This window comes from Suricata suricatta, chromosome 8 (assembly GCF_006229205.1).
Source record: "Suricata suricatta isolate VVHF042 chromosome 8, meerkat_22Aug2017_6uvM2_HiC, whole genome shotgun sequence".
In the NCBI taxonomy this organism is placed as follows: Eukaryota; Metazoa; Chordata; class Mammalia; order Carnivora; family Herpestidae; genus Suricata; species Suricata suricatta.
This window is the reverse complement of record NC_043707.1, coordinates 32,987,047-33,010,883: the sequence shown is the minus strand read 5'-3', so window position 1 is coordinate 33,010,883 and position 23,837 is coordinate 32,987,047. Positions and strand designations below refer to the sequence as shown.

The window sequence follows — 23,837 nt, the reverse complement described above, 5'->3', positions numbered from 1 at the left end:
GCGTGGCCGGGTGGGCGGGGCGGAGGCGAGCTGGCCGAGTGGGCGGGGCCTCCTCTGGCCGAGTGGGCGGGGCGGCCCCACCTGAGGCGTCGGAGCCCGGGCGGGCCACCCCTTACCGGGTAGCTGCCCTCAGAGAGCTCCTGGCCACGCCGCCTCCCGGATCCCGCGAGGCGTCGGTGCCTCGCGATGCTGTTCTACTTGGGCAGAGGCCGCCCGTGGGACGGGCCCCAAGACCCACGCTTTCCGTGGGCGCCTCTCCGTGCTGTCTCTTGGGGACTGCGGGAAGGGGGATCCACGTTCCCCAGTTGTATTGATTCCCCTGCTTGATCCCCTTCCTACGCACCCCTCTCGCTGACCCTTAAGACCCGAGGGATCCCAAGACATGGGCTCTCGTAGATGGAGGGCTGCCACCTGCAGTTTGGGAAACTCCCGATGGATTAGAAGCTTCATGAATGCCAGATTTGGTTGCAGAAACGGCAGTACGTTTTTAAACTTTACATCAAGAACGACCTTTAATGTTATATAGTTGTGCTATTCCCGAAATCGTTACTGGATTTAGAAAACCGTGGTGAGCTGAGGTGTTGTGCAGGTAATTCTTTCTTTCAGCACTCAGAGTGAGCAGGTGTGTGGCTCTTGGTGCTCCTTGCTCTCTTCACCCTAGCTCCCCAGCTCCAGACTCTGAGGATCCAGAACAGCCTTCTTCCCACAGGAACCACAGCTTAATATCTGAGACATCATCCCAACAAGGAGGTCTTATTCTGGTTTTCAAAAGCTTCCATTTGGGTGCAATTGCATCTTTTATGAACTGTTAGGATAGGAGGCTTCTAAACCACTCTTGTGATAAATTTCAATTGGAAATGTACACAAAGAAGGCACTGTGTGTCCCAGATGAATGAAACGCGGCTGGACTTAAACAGAGACAACCACTTGGACTCTGGGACAATGTTACTGGGTTTTGCAAGTTATAAAACATCATGCTTGGGAACCAAAAGATTATGTATTCTTGGGTGTTGGGGGGAAATAACACATCAGCCCTAGGTTTCAGGCAGTGGACATAGCTTCCTTAAGAGATCTCTAGTATTTGGTTCATAAGATTTGCCAATTGAGTTTCATTTGCCATAACTGAGATGAACTCATGACCTTATAATTACCATCATTATGTATTGGGCTCTTCAGGTATGTCTGCTGGTTTTCATCTAAACTTGAAAATCCCTGACTTAACTTTGCAGGTCACCTTTTGTCTTAGAACTCACCTCTGTGCCTTCTGATGAATGGGGTCATTTCACTCTCTGCTGCAAGGCAGTCAACCGAAGAGCTAGAAAAGAGAGCAGAGGCTTAACCTTTAACACCCCACAGCTCAGCAGTGTAGTTCAGAGTCAGAAAAGACAGACAACGACAAACCACCATAAAACTAGCAGGCATCTCAGATGGCCCGATTTGATTGCCAAGATTGGTATTTGATCAAAGGACCAGGTTCATAACTGTATGCAAATCTACAAACAGATACTCAGTTATATTTAGCTCTCCTTTATGGAAATAATTTCCTGGTTAGGACCATCCTGCTCCTTTAGAAGTTTTTGAGAATGGTCCGTTCTTGGTCAGTGCGGACATTTAAGAGTCGTGCCATTCAGCTCTCAGGTTAGTAGTTGGCATATAGATGCCTGGTTGTTGTTTGTCGAATAAGAGTATAATATTAATTATCTTCTCCATATCAGGCGCTCTGCTGGGAAGGGTGGGTGCAGGAAGGCAAAATGAACTGGCCTTGACCAAAGCCCTTAATACATATGCGAGAATAGAATTCAAGGAGGACCCAAATGGAAGGTGTAGTTGGGGTACAGTCAAGGGTGCTGTCAGTGTGAAAAGGTGGGAGACCTCTCAGACGCCATTTGTATTAGGCTCTTCAAGTGCATTTGTTGGTTTCATGCAAACTTGAAACTGAACTTGAAGTTGTACTAAGACTTCCTCATTCTCCCTGAAAGAAAAGTGAAATCTATAGAAAGGAATGACTGGAGAAGGTGAGGAGAAGCCACTTGGCTCAGCAGTTTTCTACCTGCTGAGAAAGCCCTGTGGTGGCCCCCCCCCCCCCCCCAGAACATGAGTGGCCTGAAGAAGGGCGGGGCGGGCCCTGCCTCACTGGACATCAGCACCACACCTTCCCAGGGGCAGGCACCCAAGGCTTCCTCTTTTAACTCCTGCTGGGATTTAAACAAGCAAAAATCCTGTTTATGTTAACAAAGGTTGTAAGAGGCAATTGCAAATGACCTAAGACTTTGAAAGCCACACTCCTAAGAGGCTCTTATTTTGAGATTTACCTTCCTTGGAACTTAACTAAGCAGCCCGATGAGGGACTCTCAGCCTTGCTGGATGCTCCGGGAGGTCCACAAGAATTCCACTCTGCTTTGCGACAAAAGAGCTCTCTGTCAATATGATAGTAGTTTGGGGCAAGTTCCCATATAAAATACCAAGAGGGAGGATGGGGCTTTAAGTGTTCCCATTTTGAAAAAGCAAATGTGAATTGGAGACTCGTTGGCCGTTCTATAACTTTCTCCCTGTCCAGGGCACGTTGCCTTCTCCAGGTGCCAGGTTCACTTCTGCTACGATATTTCTCATGAGCTGATCCCTCAGCCTAGAAGGTGCTTCCCCCAACCGCACAGCAGTGGGAATTCAGCCTAGATGCAGCCTCAGAGAGGCGTTCTTTGACCACTCCACCTGAAGACGTTATTTTAGACCCTTTCTATCACAGCATGCTATTTTCTAATAGTGCTTATCGCTTTCTACGGTAGGTTGGAAAATGGCTCCCTAAGGCTGTCCAAGTCCAAGCTTTGGAAAATGAATGTTAACTCACATGGCAAAGAGACTCTGCAAATGAGAACAAAGATTTTGAGGGGAGGGGATATCTTGGATCATCTGGTTGGACTGGATGTAATCACAAAGGTCCATATAAGAGGGATGCAGGAGAAGTCAGGGGAGAAGAGGTGATACAGAGGCAGCACTGTAGTGATGAACTTTGAAGGTCAAGGAAGGGGCCACAAGCCAAGGAATGCAAGGAGGCCACTAGGACCTGGCAAGGCAAGTGCACAGATCTTCCCATCAGAGCCTCCGGAAGGAACTACCTCTGCAGATACGTTGATTTCAGCTCTGTGAAACTCATCTCAGACTTCTGCCCCGGAACTGTAAAAGAATAAATGTGTGTTGTTTTAAGCCACTACACATACAGTAGTTTGTTTCTGTAGCAATAGGAAACTAATACACTAGCTAAACTTTTCCTTGTTCACTTCTCTATAGATTGTCTATTTCCACACCATTCTCCCATTAGAATGCAAATGTCACAAGGGCGGGCTTGACTCCTGTCTGGTTCACTGCAGGTGGCTCAGTGCCTGGCACACTGTAGGTGCTCAAGAACTGTTAAGAAGATACATTTATGAGGTAGTCAAGAGGCTCTTCATTTCACAAAAAGCAACTATGTCAGGGGTTTGCTTTTCCAGCTTTCAAAAAATAAGGAAAATAGACTGCAAAACAGATGCTAGGTCTGAAGTCCTTGGTGAGAATATACAGATACTAGATTCAATTCAACAAATATCAAAAGGTCACAAAGCATTGGCATAAACAAATTTGAGCAAAAGTCTCGAACTTTTTACAATGTGCAGTACATTGCAGACACCCAGTCACTGTTGTATGGACAATCTGGGAATGTTAGCACTCAAAAAAGTTAAGTACTCATTATGTTTATCAGAACACTAGCGGCGCCTGGGTGGTTCAGTTGGTTAAGTGTCCGACTTCAGCTCAGGTCGTGATCTCATGGTTCGTGGGTTTGAATGCCGTGTTGGGCACTGTGCTGACAGCTTAGAGCCTGGAGCCTGCTTCAGATTCTGTGTCTCTTTCTCTCTGTGCCCCTCTCCCACTCACACTCTGTCTCTCAAAAATAAATAAATGTTTAAAACAATTTAAAAAAACACTAATGGCTCTATAGTGGCTCATTAACCTTACATGTAAGTCCTTCTAAAAATAAAACATAAATGCAAAATATATTCATATTGTAAATGCAATATGACCATGAAGCTTTCAATGATTCCATAAGATACATGTGAAAACCAATTTTGTCACTTCAGTGGTATTTGAACCACTTCTGCTTTTCAACTTTGCACCGTTTTTTCAACTGTGTTCAAATTTGCTTAAGAATCAAATCTTAATCCATCTTCTCTGTTTTTCCTGAATTACTAAGAAGTACTGTGAAAATCGTGTTTTGTAAAATTGACATGCTATTTAGAACCAACATTTTAATAGTTACTGTTTGTGTCTTATGCCAATGAACACTTAAGTTTGTAATGAAATCAGAGCTGGAGGTTCTAAAGGGCTCTCACAACTGACTGATCGCTTACCTGGGTATAGAAATCATACTTCTCTTTGACATTTTTCACATCTTTACCTGACTGTGCTGCATTCTGGATAATTTCTCCGGAATCATCCTCTGCATCACTCATTCTTCTTTGGCTGTGTCAAATTCCTATGTACTTATTCTGCCCATTGAGTTTTAAACTTCAGTATTTTTCTATTTCTATAAATCTACTTGGTTCTCTTTCAACTATCACTTTTTGTTTAGAAAAATAGCTTTACTGAGATATAATTCACATATAATGTATCTACTTAAAGTGTACAATTTAATGGTTTTTAGGTTATTCCTGAAGTTGTGCATCCAATTTTAGAACATTTTCATCACCCCCGAAAAGCAATCTTGTACCGATTAGCAGTTATTCCACATTTTCCTTCAACTCTCTCTCGTAGTCCTATGCAACCATGGGATCTACTTTCTGTCTCTGTAGATTTGCCTACTCTGAACATTTCATACAAATGGGATCAGACAATATGTGGTCTTTGGTGATTGGTTTCTTTCATTTAGTATAGAGTTTTCAAGGTTCATCCATGTTGTAGTATGTATCAGGACTGAATTCCTTTTAATCGCCGGATAATATTCCATTGTATACCACTTTTGCTTATCCATTCATCCATCAATGGACATTTGGATTATTTCCACTTTTTGGTTTTTGTGAATAATACTGCTGTGAACATTTCTATGTAAGTCTTCATGTTTCTTAGGTACACATCTAAGAGTGCGTTTCCTGGGTCATTCCATGCTGAATGTTTCTGAGAACTGCCAAATGGTTTTTCAAAGTGGCTGTATCATTTTACATTTCCATCAGGAATGTAGTGTTCCAATTTCCCCACATCTTTGTCAACACTTGTTATTGTCTATTTTTTTAGGTTCCCCTCCTGGGTGTAGGTTGATATCTTGTGGTTTTGATTTGCATTCTCTAATAGCTAATGACATTGAGGATCTTTTCATGCACTTATTGCGTATCATCTTTGGAGACTGTCTATTCAGACCCTTGACCCATTTTAAAATTGTGTTCTTTAATCTTCTGATTATTGAGTTGCCAGTGTTTTTCATATATTCTGGATGTAAGTCTCTTACATATCTCGTATCAGATATATGACTTATAAATATTTTCTCCCATTCTGTGAGTTGTCATTCTACTTTCATGATGGTGTCCTTTGAAGCACACATATACAAATTTTTTAATGTTTTATTTATTTATTTGGAGAGAATGAGAGAGAGGTGCATGTGTGCACATGACAGGGGGTAGGGATAGAGAGAGAGGAAAGAGAATCCTGTGCTAACAGTGTGGAACTCAGTGTGGGGCTCAATTCCACAAACTGTGAGACCATGTTCTGAACCAAAATCAAGAATCAGAAGCTTAACCAATTGAGCCACCCAGGCACCCCTGAGAATTTTAATTAAAAGAAATGTTTTTAATGTTTATTTTTGAGAGAGGGAGAATGTGGGTGGGGAGACACAGAGAGAGGGAGACACAGAATCTAAAGCAGACTCCAGGCTCCGAGTTGTCAGCACAGAGCCTGACACAGGGCTTGAACTCATGGACTGTGAGATCATGACCTGAACCTAAGTCAGATGCTTAACTAACTGAGCCAGCCAGATGCCCTTGAAAACTTTGATTTTAAGTCCTACTTATCTATATTTTTTGTTGTTGCTTTGTGATTTTGGTGTCATATCTAAGGAACCATTGCCTAACCCAAGGACATCCTATGTGTTCATCTAAGAGTTCTATAGTTTTAGGTTTTATATTTAGATCTACATTTCATTTTGAGTTAACTTTTGGATGCAGTATAAGAAAGGGGCTCAACCTCTTCCTTTAGCTTGTGGCTATCCAGTTGCCCCAGCGCCATGTGTTGAAAAGATCATTCTTTACCTCATTGAGTTGTCTTGGTGCCCTTATCAAAAATTAATTGGCCATAAATGTAAAGGTTTATCTCTGGACTTTCCCTTCTATTCAGTTGATCTATATGTCTTTCCTACCATGACACTTCTATACTGTCTTGATTCCTGTAGTCTTGAAATTGGAAAGAGTGAATCCTCCAACTTTGTCTTCTTCAGATTGTTTTTGGCTACTCTGAGTGCCTTGTATTTCCATACCAACTTTAGGATTTGCCTGTTAATTTCTGCAGGAAAAGGATCTGGGATTTTGATACTGTTTTTATTGGATCTGTAGATCGATTTGGGAAGTATTACTACCTTAACAATGTTAAGTCTTCTTATCCACGAACATAGACTGTCCTCCGATTTATCTAGGTCTCTCATTTTTTCAGTGTTTTATGGTTTACAAAGTACATGCTTTACATTTCTTTTGTTAAATTTATTCCTAAGTATTTTTTGATGCTATTGTAAGTTAAATGGTTTTCTTATTTTCATTTTTATATTGCTAATTGAGAATATACAGAAATATAATTGATTTTTATATAATGATCTGGTAACCTTGTTATCAGATTGAGGAAATTCCCTTCTATTCCTAGTTTGTCAAGTGTGATTATAATGAGAGTGTTAGATTTTTTCAAATGCTTTTTCTGTGTCTTGTGAGATGATTATGGTGTTTTTTTTTTTGTCCTTTGTTCTGTTGATTTGGTGCATTACAATGATCAAACTTTTGTATTTTATATCAATAAATATCAATCAATATATATATCAATCAACTTGCATTCTGGGGATAAATTCCACTTAGTCATGGTGTATAATCCTTTTTATTATTGCTGGATTCAGTTTGCTGGTATTTTGTTGATGAATCTTACATCTATATCATAAGGGACATTGATGTGTTGTTTTCTTCTGATGTCTTTGACTGGTTTTGATATTAGGGCAATACGGATCCTTTAGAAGGAACTGGGAAGTGTTCCCTCATCTTCTATGTTTTGGAAGGGTTTATGAAGAATTGGTATTTATTTTTCTTTGAATGTTTGATAGCATTCACCTAGGAAACCACCTAGATCTGAACTTTGCTTTGTGGGCAGTTTTAAAACCATGAATCAAATCTCTTTTTATAGGGTCTTTCCATTTCTTTTTCAGATGTTATTTCCTTATGGTTTCTATTCCTTCTTCTCTGTAATCACTTGCAATACAATTTTATAGTTTCTCCAAGATAGTTTCTGTTTATTTTATTTTGTCTGGTTTGGTTATTTATTGTTTCATTTAGTCATGGTTTTGTTTGCTGGTTCTCTATCACAGTGAATCACATTTCTTTATCTGTTTTGGGAATTTGTTGTTGTTTTTGTCCAAGGGTTATTGAGGATATCCGCACAGCAGAAAGAGTCACGTGGTGTTTTGGAATCCATCCTGACTGTAGGCTGAGTGACCTGCAGGTTGGACAGACTGCCAAAGTCCAAGAGTTTCAATATTTCCTCAGTGTCAGGATCTACTTCATTGATCTCCTGATCCAGGACCAAGAGCTCAGGAACATAATTCTCTCTCCTCCTCCTCCAACTCAATGGAAATCCCACTCTCTGGGCTTCTCTGAATTTGCTTCATCAGTTAAGTGATATAGACTGCTATCTGGCTGTAGAGCTTCTTGCTGGGAATAGCGGGGGTCTCCTTGCACACGTGCTGGTTGGTGTGGGAGTCCTTGCCCAGGCACGTGTAGTACTTCTCAATGATGACCCGGTTGGCCTTCTTCACTGTGTGGATGCGAACACGCCCATGTTGGTGGGTCTGGTAATTATTATGGGGTCATCTTGCGTGGTGATCCACTTTGTCTGTAAAAACCCATGTGGCCTGGGTTATAAGGCATCCTTCCAGGAAAGTTTTGCATTTGTTCCTGCCAGGCCCTCCAAGATTACTGAGGGAGGGTATAAAACTCAGACTCTGCCCCTGCCCTGTGTCATAGGCTTGGTGGGTTAATTTCTCTTAGAATAGTATCTTGTTTTACTAAACACCCCAGTGAAGCCAAATTCCTCTGTCCTCTCCCTGGGCTGGAAAGTACTTTCTAGTGGCCTCTCTTACTGGCATAGAGTCTTCTGAGGGTCCCAACTGTGTGAATGGGTCTCATTGTCTACTAGCCATCTTGTACAGGCCCCAAGTCCTTTACAGGTGGGACTTCTGTAACATTGGACACATCTGACCATTTGGGCCCATTTTCAACAAACACTCCCATCCACACCCACAGGGGCTTCATATTATCTGTGCTGGGTGCTTGGTTTTCTTCCTTTTGTGTTTTTGGCATCTGGTGTTTCCTTTTTTCCTCCCCCCCAAACCTGGCTGTGTGTGACCATATTTTTGTTACATTTTATATGTAATTTGAAGTATTTGTAACTGGAGGAATTCTGGGTTGTGCCGTCTGCCAGCAGCCTGAAAGGGCCTTTGTAGTCTCCCTTTGAGGCTGCTTCTGGGGTGATAAGCACTGGACTTGGAGGCCGGGGATCACATTCCAGATTGCCTTTATCAGTACGCAGGGCCGGGCACAGCATTTTCCACTTCTTGGTCTCCGTTTTTTCACCTCCCAATTAGGGTGCCTTGTCTTCAAGTTACTCTCAGTTCTACAATACTCTGATTAGTTTTAAACTTCTGTCCACAGAACTTTTTCTGAAGTCTTACTCTCTAGGTACAGATCAGCCTCTGTGAGGAGAGGCTATTTGCCAGAAGCCTAGATAACCCGAACATTCTTTACTTTTCCCAGGGCAGAAAGGGAGAGACACTTGTCTGTTGTCCTGAAAACCCGTCAGTGATTTGGCTTCATGAGGAAACAGTTTGCATTGGTGGAAGTGGATCGGCCGGGCCTCTCTTCATTTGCCTTGTCTTTTATTTTTCCAAGGGAAAAAAAATTCAGCAGAGAAAGTTCCAGACTTTCTCTTCCCGAGAAGCTTTGTTTTCTGTATTTAGCAAATGCCAAACATTGACCATGTCTGCAAATTTCCTCTTGGTAAGACTTAAATTCTTGCACTGCATGCCCAATATTTTATCTTGATAGAGAAACGCAGTAAGTTCTGGAACAATTTTACCTTTAGTTGGGGCTTTTTCTGGGAGGAAAGACTTTGGAAAAGACACCCTGAAGCGCTTTTACAGGAATCTGATGAGCCAGATAGACAAGTCTCATGTCCTTTCCTATTGAAGACCTACAGGATTGTCAGCAATTCCCCAAGGTGAACAGCAGGGGGTGCTAAGGGGGTGGAATATAATGGAATAGTCTTCCACTAGAACAATTTGTCTTTTGACATGTTAATTCTCTTTCAGGGACAGCAAAGGCTCATCGCCATTTTTTTGTCTCCATCTCCACTTGATTATACACTCAGGTTTGTGTCCTTGTGCCTGCCGGATGCCACCTCACCACGTGAACCCCTTCCACCTTGAGCCCGGGGCATTTCTAGTGAATTTGTTTCCAGAACAGCTCAGACTGTCTGTAACCTTTCTCTTGGTCTATCATTGTCCCTCCACCGTGACTATGAATTTTCATAGATCTATGAGAACAATAAATGATGAGGAAATGCAACTGTTTCACTAAAAGGGTAAGTATTAGCTCCGAGGATCTTGAAATTCAGCATAAAATGAAATTTTCCATTAGGCAAATGCATGCAATTATAAATAATTAAGCAAAAACCTTGACTAGTCATCTATGTGTTTCTTTAAAAATGTCCCTAACATTGACATTGACCAAGAAGCAAAAGAAGGCTTAAGAATCAATGGAAACTCTGCTGAGTCCAAAAGGCAGATTTTGCCGCTTAAGTCATTTTGTAATGTCCCATTAATATCCGATCGCTATAAAAATTTAAGCATGCGTTTGGCTGTGCCGTCAGGCAGCACTCTGGGCCCAGAAGTAGGAGTCACAAATTCATAGTGGAAAGAGCTTCACTGTTTTAATATTCTCAAAGGATGCACTCACTGAATTAAAAGCATGCATCAGATGCATTATTTGTTGTATTTGGAGATATTTAAAGGCTGCAGTTGCTGTAGCCTTGGTAAAACAACAAGCAGGCATATGACATCAGATACTCAATCCCCTGTTTCTGTTACAGGGTCTAGAGAGCAAGAAACTTGGAATTTCTGGTCTCCCTTGCAATCAAGAGTGACAAAATAGACACCGTTCTGGCCAAAAAGACAAAGGAAATGAACAAAGGTCTACTGAGAAGGTAAAAGGCAAAATAGTTGGGTTTTGGACAATTTTTTTGTTGACCCCCTAATAACTTCCTAGAATAGATGTGACGTCCATGCAAGAAGGAGCCACCCTCGTGCAAGCTCCAAGCAACAAATGGGACTGGGTGGCAACAAACTGACATTGGTGTGTGGAAAGAGAATGGGTCCCAAGAGCATGTGAGCCCTGAGTTTTCTGTTCTTTATAGCTGAAAGCATTCCTTTTTTTTTAATTTTTAAAAAATGTTTTATTTATTTTTGATACAGAGAGAGACAGAGCATGAGAGGGGGAGGGGCAGAGAGAGAGGGAGATGCAGAACTGAAAGCAGGCTCCAGGCTCTGAGCTGTCTGCACAGAGCCTGACGCGGGGCTCGAACCCACGAACGTGAGATCTGACCTGAGCCAAAGCCGGAGGCTTAACCAACTGAGCCACCCAGGCGCCCCAGCTGAAAGCATTCCTAAGTGACATAATTAAAATTTGGGAAAATTAGGGGTGTCTGGGCGGCTCAGTCGATTAAGTGTCTGACTTTGGCTCAGGTCATGATCTTGCAGTTCATGAGTTCAAGCCCCTCATTAGGTTCTGTGATGATGGCGTAAAGCCTGGAGCCTGCTTTAGATTCTGTCTCTCTCTTTCTCTCTGCCCCTCCCCTGCCCCTGCTCATATTCTGTCTTTCTGTCTCTCTCAAAAATAAATAAACATTAAAACTGTTTTTTTAAATAAAATAAAATTTGGGGAAATTAGTGATTGTGTTGAAGTCAACATATACAAACATAATGAATCTACACACGAAAAATCCAAAAGATGAGAAAGTGCTTCTTAAAACTTCTAATACATTTAAATGTCTTCATTTGGGGGATGACCACATTTTAGAAATAAAGTCAAAAGATCTATGGACTGCCAAATAAGAATATGATTATGGAGACAGAAGCAGGAAATATTAAAATTGGGGCTCTCCTGGAAGATCTAGAACATTGTTTCTGAATTGATATCCTTAAACCACTTTTTAAAAGTACTTTTACTTTAATCAAAGAACATAATTTTACACCCACTTTCCAAGAAATACATTTCGGAATCGTTTTTCTAAGTTGGCAAATAAAAGCCTTCTAAAGATAAATCATCCACTTTGCTTTTTGAACAGTCATTGTCCTACAAAACAATGACAGTGACAATATCCCCGGAGGCCACGTAAAGGAAAGTATTCGTGCGGTATTATTAGCTAAAAAGATGATCCATCTCTTGGTGTATGATTGAGTTCATAATTCTTGGAAGATTCCCTCTGAATCAGTGGCTTTCTTCCAAACACAAAAGGAGATGGGATTTTGGCACAAAGTGCCATTCAGAGCTCCTTGGGTTGTAAAACAATTGGAGTTTTGATATTACACAGACAAGATATCTGGGGGTCTGCGTTTCCTCCCATTCTGACGGATCTAGCTGTTGGGTTATTGAGTAGACTCTTGAACAGAGGTGCCATGCTTCTTCCTCCAGGTAGAGAAACGCAGCTAGGAAAGAGGAGCAGGATTCATGCCTTGTGGTGTTTCCATTGTGACTTGGTGACCAGGGCCTCCAGCTGCTATTGGAATGCAATAGGGGGGTGATAACACTGTGCCCAACATGGCGGGAAGGTTGGTTTCTAGTCTCAGTGATAATGGATCCTGTGTGACTTGCCTGTGGGACTTGGAGCAAGTTATGTCATGTTCTTGGACCTGTGTGTCCTAATCAATAGGAATGGGGGGTAGACAGTATTCCAGGAGACCCTGAGGGCGGCAAGGGGCATGCTTGCCCTTGTGGTGCTTCCCAGGGAAGCAGCCACCTGGCCAGGCTCTGATCAGAATATATAGGAGGCAGTCGCCCAGCTCTGAGGCTGCTGGCCAGGAGGAGGCCCGGCTGGAGCTGCCTTAGTGGAGGCAGAGGGAAGGACATGGGGCCCCTATTCTGATGTTGCAGCTGGCCCAACCCACCCCCTTCACAGCTGCCATGCATTTCCAGATCATTCCATCTCACTGTCAGCAGACTGAGGTTCATCTGGAATGGGCTGGCCTACTCTTTCACAACCCCCTTCCTCCACCTCAGTCTTCAGAGCCTGGTTGCAAAGTCACACGGAATTTCCACACCCGTTGAGGGCTGTACATCTATCCTGCAGACATATTTCAAGTTTTATTATTATTATTACTTTTTGAAGGGTGAACACTTTCTGACTTGTCATCTGTTTTGCTGGCCCACCCAGCCAAACTAAACTCTGGTCTTTAGCAGAGAAGTAGTAGAGAAGGCAACCAGGCTGAACCCTGGGACCCCCTGGGGCTCCCAAGCCACCATTTGGAGAAAACTACTTTGGAAGAAGCAGGGCAGGCTTCTGGAATTTGGGCCCACACCCAAATCTCAGATCTCAGTGACCTGTTTGGCCCACATTTCCACACCATGCCCCTCTCCCCTCTCTGCCTTTTGAAAGCATTGTTCCTGGCCCGACTCTGCAATGGGATCCTGGGAGCTCTACCCACGTGGCATCAACAGAGGGAAGCTGAGCTGCCCCTTCGCTGACATTCCTTCTGTCAGATGCTCTGACTCATCTGCCGGGGTTTCATCCAGCTCAGCCCTCCAGTGACTGGGTCCCTCCTGGAGCTCGATTCTTGCCTGGTGGGGTGGGACAAGGCATGACTCACCTTGACCAGCAGCTCACCCTTGAGTCACATGGATCAGGAAGCCCAACGGATGTGAAGTCATCAGTAAACACTGACAGATAAGGAAGCCACTCTGTTTGCCTTGGTGATAAATGCCACCGCCCTGGCCGGGCCTCTGGCAGAGGGTGAAGGACACCAAGCCCATAAGGGTTAACTCTGTGCAATGACTTATCTGTGGAGACACAGAGACTCTCAGGCCGGGGAAAGTCCTCAAGGGTCAGTCTGTCACTTTGTTACGGTACAGTGTTACTTTGTTGTTATTTCAAAGTCTAACCAGAGAATTCTCTCATATTCTGCTCTAGTTCATGCATGGTCTTAGCTAAAAGATAGTGGGCCCCTTGAAGGCAGAGTCAGCTCCTGGTTCTGTGCCCACCTCCATCATTGAAGAGAGATCTTTATTCTCTTTTTAAAAAGGGGGGGGTACAGGGAGGCAGGGGCAGAGAGAGAGGGAGACAGAGAATCTTAAGCAGGCTCCACAGGGAGCCCAATGAGGTGGGGCTCGATGATGTGGGTCTTGATCCCACAACCCTGGGATCATGACCTGAGCTGAATTCAAGAGTTGGACACTTAACCCACTGAGCCCCCCAGGTGTCCCATGAAGAAAGAATTAAATCAATCTCCTTCCCCATCTAAACGAAGAGTCCTCACTGGGACTGAAATTTGCCATTTTCTCTAGGGTCATGCAATTCTTTTTTATTTTAATTAAAAAAAATTTTAATGTTTATTTATTTTGAGGGAGAGAGAGACAGAATGAGAGCAAGGGAAGGGCAGAGACAGAGGGAGACACAAAATCTCAAGCAGGCTCCAGGCTCTGAGCTGTCAGCACAGAGACCGACATGGGGCTCGAACTCACAAACCGCAAGATCATGACCTGTGTCGAAATCAGATGATTAATTGTCTGAGCCACTCAAGTGCCTGAGGGTCATGCAGTTGTTGTTATGGGATGCCACTGGACCCCAGGCTCTGGCTTAGCCTTGTTACCTGGCTGGTGTGGCAGGCAGGAACCCTTTGTCACTCTGGGGCTCTCTTGAGACCAGGCCTCTGAGGCACAGGACCCGTAACTGGCCCTGTGAGCACTACCAGTGCTGAGATGGATAGAAAGATCGGGAACACGGATCTGTCTATATATATATTAGAGCATTTGCTATTTTGTTCATCACAGATCATTTTTGCATTAGATTTTCTAAAACGTTTTCTGAATCATTTGGCATTTGTGCTGAGTCAGTTTCCTCCCTCACTTCACTTGCTTAATCTTGTGTCTGTGAACCAGAGAGATCTGGATGGACAGAAGGATTGCCCCAGGAAGCCTGCCCCTGTAGTTCCCCTCTGCTCTGCAGGGAAGGCAAGAGGCCTGTCTTGTTCTATAGTTTGCATAGACTTGGAGCCCCTTAAACCTTCCTGAGTGCCTGCTGCTACCTGGGACCCAGGAGGCCCAGAGGTGTGCCTGCTGTTGGGACTGCCTGCTGTACCCACTAGATGGCGCTCTGGGTGTGCAGGTGAGCTAGGCACACCCCTCCTTGGCCAGCTCAGCTCTTGTGAGTGCTTGCCAGTGTAGAGAGCCCCTGCAGGGTTGATCCCCCCTGCAAGCCCAAGGTGTCGGTGAGGATCCCTCACCGAGGAAGCGAGGTGAAGTGACTCACTTGCTAGCCTTCCGTCCCTAATTAATATCAGTTGTGGGTTCTGGCCTTCTACCTGACGTACCCACACCTCACTTCTTCCTGAATCAGTGGCTTCTGATCTGTCTTAGAGGTATCTTTTGACATTCTGGTGAAAGCTATAGAGATCCTCCTTGGGAAAAGTTTGAAAGTAATTTCATAGTCCTCCAGAACAGCATGGAAATAGATTCAGAACCTTCTTCCTAGGGGCACCGTGGTGGCTCTGTCAGTTAAGCGTTCAACTCTTGATTTTGGCTGAGGTCATGATCTCACAGTTCATTCTCATAAATAAATAAATAAGCTTAAAAAAAGAGAAACTTTTTCCTACATGTCTGCAGTATATGCATCTGATTTGGGTTTAGAGTCAATTCCTGACTTTCTGTTCCAGATATGACTCTAACCATGCATGCCAATGCATTCATTCAAGAAATATGTATTGAGTACCTACTATGTGCCAGACACCGTTTTGGGTGGAGCTTACATCCCAGAGTGGGAAGGGAAATGGTAAGAATTGACAATTACAGTAGCCATTGGTGCTATCTCTAAATGATTTCAATTCTCCCTGTTCTGGGCAGTAGGATTTTACTCCCTGCTCTTTATTTTTTTTAAGTTTATTCATTTTTTGAGAGAGAGACAGAGACAGAGAGCAAATGGGGGAGGGGCAGAGAGAGAGAGACACACACAGAATCTGAAGCAGGCTCCAGGCTCTGAGCTGTCAGCACAGAGCCTGACGTGGGGCTCGAACCCATGAACTGTGAGATCGTGATCTGAGCTGAAGTCCGTGCTTTAACTGACTGAGTCACCCAGGTGTCCCTACTCCCTGGTCTTCGTAGAGTTGAGTGAAACCAGGTGGCCAGTTATGGTCAATTAATTGTGAGAAGTGATGGTATTCTGGGCCAGAACATTCAATTGCTGGTGTGAGGCCCTTCAGAGCTTTCTTCTGTCCCCTGACACAGTGACCAGAAGCATTTCACATGAAGGCTGTACAGTCATCCCAGATCCTGGAGCCATGTAGCATGAATGAGAAATCAACATTTGTCTTTCTAAGTCACTGAATTTTAGGGGATATTTGTTACCATAGCATAACCTGGCCTATTCTGACAGATACAACAGTAAAAAAATAAATAATATAATTATATAGATTGTCAGAAGGAGATTAGAGCCATGGGGGTAAAGGAAAAATTGAGTAGAATAAATGATATTGGAAGGGCGGGAGGTAGATGGAGGGGCAAACAAGGTGGGCTTCATGAGAAAGCTCTTTTCTTTTGAAAAGAAAAAGAACCTGTGCAGGGTTCTGCAGAATAGAGTGTTCCCAGCAGGGGGAACAGCCAGACAAAGGCTGGAGGCATGTCTGACAAATTCAAGGAGCAGCAAGGTGTTGATACAACTGAGGCACACTTTGGGGGGAGGTCAGAGAAGTAGCAGAGTGTTATCGTGTGGGGCCTGGTGGCCACATAAGGATTGTTGCCATGTTCTCTGAGTGAAAAGGGAGCCATTTTAGCGGTTTGAGCTCAAACACAACATGATGTGATACACATTTTCAAAGGATCAGTCCAGTCTCTGGGCTGAGAGCAGACAGTGAGTGGGGGTGGGGGCAGGACAGAAAGGGGGGAGGTCTACTAAGAGGCTACTGTGTTGGGGGCCCTGCGTGGCTCAGTGGGTTGAGTGTCTGACTCTTGATTTTGGCTCAGGTCATGATCTCGTGGTTCCTGAGACTGAGGGCCACGCACTAACAGCACGGAACCTACATGGGATTCTCTCTCTCCTTCTCTCTGCCCCTCTCCCCCACATGCTCTTTCCCTCAAATAAATACACTTTAAAAAAGAAAAGAGACAACTGTGTATCACAGGTCAGTATTATTGGTGGCTCATGAGTGGCGGTGACAGCAGAGGTGGTAAGACGGTCAGATTCTGGACGTAGTTTGAAGGTGGAACCATGAGATTTCCCGATGGATCAGATGAGGGAAGGGAGGGATTCAAGGCTCCTGGCATCACCAAATAGGAGGATGGAACTGCCATCGATGAATGGTGGGAGGTCGTACATGGAGCCGTTTTGGGGGGAAGAGCTGGAGTTTTGGTCATGATAAGTTTTAAATGTCCATTAGGGGCTCCTGGGTCGAGCTGAGGTCATGATCTCACAGTCCTGAGACCAAGCCCCACATCAGGCTCTAAGCTATGTGTGGAGCTTGGGATTCTCTCTCTCTCTCTTTCTCCCCCCTCTCCCTCTCCCTCCCTCTCTCTCTCCCTCTCCCTCTCCCTTCCTCTCTGTCCCTCTTAAAATAAACATTAACAAAAATGATAAAATATCCATTAGACTGAAGATGTGTGGGGGGCACTGAATGTATACACCAGGAGCTAGGAGAGTATAAATTTGAGAATAGTTGACGGAAAGATGGTATCAACAGTTTAATGCCTCAAAACACTTTGGTTATAAAGAGAGACTTAGAATTTTTTTGATGCTTATTTATTTATTTATTTAAAACATTTTTAAAGGTTTTTATTTATTTTTGAGAGACAGAGAGAGACAGCGTGAGCAGGGGAGGGTCAGAGAGAGGAGTCACAGGATCTGAAGAGAGGCTCCAGGCTCCAAGCTGTCAGCACAGAGCCTGACACGGGGCTCAAACCCACAAACCATGAGATCATGACCTGAGCTGAAGTCGGATGTTCAACCGACTGAGCCACCCAGGCACCCCAGATGTTTATTTATTTTTGAGAGGCAGAGAGAGAGAGAGAGACAGACAGACAGACAGAACAGAATCCAAAGCAGGCTCCAGGCTTTGAGCTGTCAGCATAGAACCCTACCTGGGGATCGAACCCACAAACTGTGAGATCATGACCTGAGCTGAAGTCGGATGCTTAATCGACTGAACCACACAGATGCCCCAAAGAGTGACTTTTAAGTGTAGCATTATACATACACAGGGCTGATTCTAAGGACTTTGGATGAGAATTATGGAAAATGATGTTGTTAGCTTACCTTTGATGGTGTCAGAGGAGTTTTATTCTCTTTGCTTTAGGAATGTCAAGGGCATGATCCATTATATCATGCAATGCTCCCTCCCTCCTAATCAATTTCATCTTGGGGTTCCTGGCTGGCCAAGTCAGAGGAATGTGTGACTCTTGATCTCGGGGTCATGAGTTTGAACCCCATGCTGGGTATACAGATTCCTTAAAAACAAATAAAACTTAAAAAAAAAACATTTTCATTAACAGAAAAGAATTGTAATGTGTGGTTATGAATGCTACTGATGAATTTCACCTTTTGCTAAATCCTGGGAAAATCTCTCCTTTCTCTGAGGAAATTAACATCCTTTTTTTCCCCCCCCAAAATGAAAATCATGAAAAGATTGTGCATCTCTTTTCTCTTTAGGTGCCAGGGAGCTCAGAGTCCAATTAGAAACTCAACTATAGTCTGTTAACCACTTGGGTCTGGAGGGCCTGCTTATTTGTGCTTTTACTTTCCCCCACCTTGACTTCCTACTTTGACTATATATTTTTTTAACATTTATTTATTTGTGAGAGATGGAGAGAGACAGAGCATGAGTGGGGGAGGGGCAGAGAGCGAGGGAGACACTGAATCGGAAGCAGGCTCCAGGCTCTGAGCTGTCAGCATAGAGCCTAACACAGGGCTCAAACCCACAGACCGTGAGATCGTGCCCTGAGCTAAAGTCGGACGCCCAGCCGATTGAGCCACCAGGCACTCCTTGACTTCCTACTTTTAATGTCCAGTCTTAGTTTTAAATTTTTTATCTTCTCCTCTGTGTTCTTGCTACGGCTGCCTCACATTTGTATGGAATGAGGGGGAATGTAAAATAAGGAAATAAACACAATTGAATAAGGTTGCTTTTTAATAACAATACAACTCATTTAGAAGTAGAAAAGATATTGAAAATTTGTCTCTAAGGGAATTTTCTATATGCAGAATCGTATATTTCAGCTGGCTTTCATTATAACATTGAAAATGTGCTCCTTCAGGAAAAAAAATGCTCATCCCAGAATGTCATAAAAATCACTTTAAAATTACAGCAAATAGATAAATTCACATATTTTCAAGAAAATAAGCAAGTTACTGTAAGATACTGAGACTAATATGCAAAATAAGTTGCAAAATACAAATAAAAAAACCACTGGAGTTGTTTTTATGTTTCTTGTTGATGATTTAAAGGTTACAGGGAAAGGATGTGAATTTTCCTGAGAGGACACACTGCTGGGTGAGAAGCCACAGCCCCTGTTTTCTGGAACCTGATGAGGCAGAGATTCTCAAAGCTTGATCAGCCTGATATGCCTTCACAAACCTATAAGCACCTGTCTTTTTAGTCTGTTCATATTGCTTCTTCAGATCAATTCCTTTTCTAAATTTAAATTCATTTAAAGAGTAAAGTTAAATATGTCAAAGCATAAATTCACAGATTCCCTACTTTCTTTGGGCACATTAAAATCAATTCATAAATATGAAAATTAAAAATTATGTGGCATGTGGGTGCCTGTGGTTAAGTGTCTGACTTCAGCTCAGGTCACGACCTTGCAGTTGGTGAGTTCGAGCCCCACGTCGGGCTCTGTCCTGACCGCTCAGAGCCTGGAGCCTGTTTCAGATTCTGTGTCTCCCTCTCTCTCTGCCTGTCCCCTGCTCATGATCTGTTTCCCTCTGTCTCAAAAATAAATAAACCAAAAAAAAATTTTTTTTAAATGACTAGATAAACTCAGCTGAAGGGAAGAGGTGCCCTGGCCTCTGCTGAGGTACTCAAAAAATAATTCAGCCAGGAGAGAGGAGGATTCCTCCCCATAAAAGAGAAAATGAGGAGAAATGGGGGTGCTTTTGCTGAAACACACAAGAAAGTCCTCAGAGGGATTGGTGAATACAGACCTTGAGGAAGCCAGCTTGGGGGGCGCCTGGGTGGCTCAGTCGGTTAAGCGTCTGACTTCGGTTCAGGTACTTCGGTTCAGGTCATGATCTCACGGTTCGTGGGTTCAAGCGCCGCATCGGCCTCTCTGCTCTCAGCACAGAGCCTGCTTCAGATCCTCTGTCTCCCTCTCTCTCTACCCCTCCCCCACTCACATGTGCGCCCTCTCAAAAAAATAAACAAACATTAAAACAAGAAAGCAGCTTGGGATGAGGACACCCCTCAGTAATGGGCCACCATCTGTAGCTCATGCCCCCACCCAGCTCTCAGCTGTTATGACCCTCATGCACTTTGGTCAGCTGCAGAAATGTCCTCCTTGGTTTCCAATAATATATCTTACACCTGGCTTCTAGAACAGTGGTTCTCAGTTGTGGTCTCTGGGCCAGCAGCATCAGCGTTACCTGGGAACTTGTTAGAAATCAGGTTCCTGGGCCCCACTCCAGGCTGACGGGATCTACCCAGCCCTCCAGGGAGTCTGATGGCTGCTGAAGTTTGGGAACCGCTATTCTGGAATGGTGCCCCATGTTTGCACAGTAAACAGAGGGCTCTTAGCAAGGAGACCTGAATTCTAGCCTGCATCTATAGCCCATTAACTGTGACCTAATGCTCCTACCCCCAAATCAGTTTGAGCCTCAGTTTCCCCTTTGTAATGCATGGAAGACATTCCTAGGCCTGCTGGCATACTAGAATCACCTGGCTGGTTTTGGAATTTCGGTGCTACTGTGCTAAAGAGTCGATACCTTATAATTCTATTTGTATTAGGTTCGAGAACAGGCAAAAACGAATCTGTGATGGGAGCAATCAGAATATGCCTGGCATAGAGGAGTGGTAGGTTCGCTGGGCAGAGGCAGTGAGCTCTTGGGTGATGGTATTGTTCTCTTCTGATGGGAATATGGGTTACAGAGGTGTATGTATTTGTCAAAATTGGTTGAATGGTACCCTGCGTTTTTTGCCTCAAAGGATGGGGGAAACAGACTATAAACAAATATTGGTGTCTAGTTAATATTTGTGCTGAAGTATTTATGGGTGACATGCACAGACATCACAACCCATTTTGAAAGGCATCAAAAAATAAGATGGCTTGTTGGATGGATAGATAGAGGAACAGAGGGTCAGTAAAAGTCTTCCGATTTTTCATTAAGTTTGAAAATACGTATTTGTAAGAAAATGTTGGAGGGCCATTCCGATGCTGGTGACCCACACGCACATCTATTAAATTAAGATCTTTCCTAAATTAAAACTTCTGCCATCAGAGGGAGATACATCTTCTTTTCAAGGGTCCTTCGTGTACAGATACATATACCAGGCAGAAGAGATGCATTCGGAGATTGGGAGGTTCTTGGGTTTTATTCCGGACAGTGAATCTTCCCACAGGCAACCATAATGGGGAAGGAATGGGTTGTGCACCTGGGCTTCATTGTTAGACCTGCTCCACTCCCTCAGCTGCAGGCATTTAGGGACTGATTGCCCCGGATCTCCAGCTCCAAGTTCGGGGATGCTCTCTATAGAGCTTCTTGCCTCAGCCACCAGGGGGAGCTGTCACCCCAGCAGTTGCCCGAAGCTCCTGCAATATTCAAACCCAGGGCGTGGCATGAGTGAGTGAGTGAGTGAGTGAGTGAGTGAGTGAGTGAGTGAGTGAGTGAGTGAGTGTGTATGTGTGTGTGTGTGTGTGTGTGTGTGTGTGTGTGGCGGGGTGGGGGGAGTGTTCCTCCTAGAGCTTTAGGCCTAGGGGGCTATTCCCATCATGCTTTGCATCCCTGTTAATTCGGCCACCTGCAAAGGACCCTGTATGCCACAGACCCTCCTTCCAGACCTGTGCATTCTATAATCTGACTCCAGGCACGTTCCCATCCCCACCCTCTTCACCTTCCCCAGCGAGACTGATGGCACCACCTGCAGCCAGCAAACTCCCTGAGCCTCGATCCTCGGCCTCTTTTGGGGAAGGTTTTCCTCACTCTTACCGGGGTCACTGCACTGCCTAGTGCCCTCCGCGGGAGCAGGGTGGAGTGGTGGGAGGTGGGGTAGGCTATCTTCTCTGATGTCTCACAAACCCCCAAATCTAAGCTTGGGGGCAGCCTCCTCCATGCTTGCCGAGGCCGCTTCTAAGATGTGTCTCTTACCTTCTCATTCAAGACCCAGCCATATCACCTGCCGCCCCTGGCCGTGCCTGCCGTCTGCTGGTCATGTGGTCACCGAAGACCTCCACTCCTGCTGGGTCCTCCCTGCTCCCCCTGTCCTTTTCCCGATGACCCTACAGATGGCCATACTCCTCCGTGTCTTCTCCCTCCCTGGACGTGCTCACCTCCAGCGATCTCTGCCAACACTCTGCAATCAGGGCCCCTGCCGCCTTGTGGAAGGAAGACTTCGAGCACTCCCACGGTCCAGGCACCTGCGCCGGCATCTCCTCTGGCCCATCCAGGGCTCGTGTCACAGTCTCCCTGAATCCCTCACTCTTGTTCTTGTGTGATCACCGCCCTCTCTCTCTCCCGCTGCTCTCCTGCTCCTGCACCTGCCCCACCCAGGGCAGCCCAGCATGGGGGTAGCGGGAGAGAGGGAGCACTTGGTCAGTGGGACTCCTTCCACTGTAAATTCATGCTCACGGACCTAGGGGTGCTCCTGGCAGTCCCACTCTCTCCCACTCAACTCCCACTCTCTGCACAGACGACTTCATACCTCCTCTCCGCTTCTCCCCGAGCCGCCCTCGCTCCGCCCTCCCTCCCTTCTGCTCCACGGAGCCACATCTGACTTCACCGAGAAAATTCCAAGCCAGCAGAGTGAGCCTCCGGCTCCCTACCTGCCCCCGCCTGCACCTCTCTGCATTCCGGCTGTCGAGGTGGAAGAATCGTGCCTTCTCCCTTCTCCGGTGAAGCCAGCTGTCCCCATCCCCAACCCCCCCAGCTCGGGTTCCCATCCCTTCTAGCTTGTCACTCCTCCACGCACCCCCATTTTCTCAGCAACAGGAGGCTTCCACTGGAGGACAAGGAACCAGCTCATAGTTAGGGACCCAATGTTACTCAGCTTTCCCTAAAGAGGAATTTCTCTAATTGTCACCTGGTGCGGGGTTGTAGGAGCAGGTCTACTCTAGGTACACGGTCTCTCAGGTGACCCCTGGTCTGTGGTCCCTCCGTGTCCATCCTCTTCGAGGTGGCTTCCTGGAATTAATGAGTTCTGACATGGAACAGCGTCTGAAAACCCTCCCAGCCAGGTCCTCACCCAACCACTGGCCTGGCTCTGTCATTCCCATGCCGGCAGGTGAAACAGGGACTCCTGTGCGTCCGCGGGGAAGGTCCCTGCGATGGTACACCCAGGGCGCCTGGCACACAGAAGCTGCTTGCTGTACCAGGACCGTCCGCTGGGTCCCTACCAGAGTGCGTCCGAGGATGCTCCTTGCACTGGTATTTGCACATGAGGAGACGCCCCGGATGTAAGGTGGTCAAGATATTGTGCGCCAGTCCGGGCTGACGGCTTACACGTACGCACAGCGGGGTCTCCAAGCCTCGTGTCTCCAAGCCTCGTGTCGCCTGCAAACAGGAGAAAGACCAGGTGGTCCATTACCAAGGTGTTTCTGAACGCCCAACACACAGGTGTTGCCAACACTGGTGAACGTGGAACCCATCAGGAGGGTTATCCGTGGAAGGGGTGAGGGGGGGCTCACAGACAGACGGATAGAAGTGGGGTCTTGCGTGGGGCTATGCTGATGCAGGTCGGGAGCCTGCACTAAGACATGTGATGATGCCCTGAGTCGTGAGCCAGCTCACCTGCCCCTAACTCAGCAAGGTGACCTCCCTGTGCCTTCTGTGGCAGGTGCCCCTGCAGAGACGCCCTGTGGGTGCAGCCTGCAGGCCAGGCTTTCCTGGGGCTCACAGCATCTAGCACACCAGGCTCTGTTAGTAAAAGCAGAGAGGCCATTCTGTACTGGGACCATAGCCTTGGGGCCCCGGGGTCTAATGGCCCTGTCTTGGGGAGCCATGTGGGCTCATGTGGAATAGTGGTGGTGAGGACACATTAAGGAGAAGGGTATTGGCCCATCTGCCTGTGACATGGGGTCACAAAGGCTGTTTTTCTGGAGTCCCAGAGGTAGTGAGTTGGAACTTTCGGGGACTGGGCACGACCTGATTCCTCTTATTTGCGGTTATATGCC

General features: G+C 45.5%; 1 pseudogene; it reads right to left on the bottom strand.

Annotated features, from left to right (window-relative positions):
- Nucleotides 1-7,587: 7,587 nt before the first annotated feature.
- LOC115297561 lies at nucleotides 7,588-22,097 on the bottom strand (annotated as a pseudogene).
- Nucleotides 22,098-23,837: the final 1,740 nt, after the last annotated feature.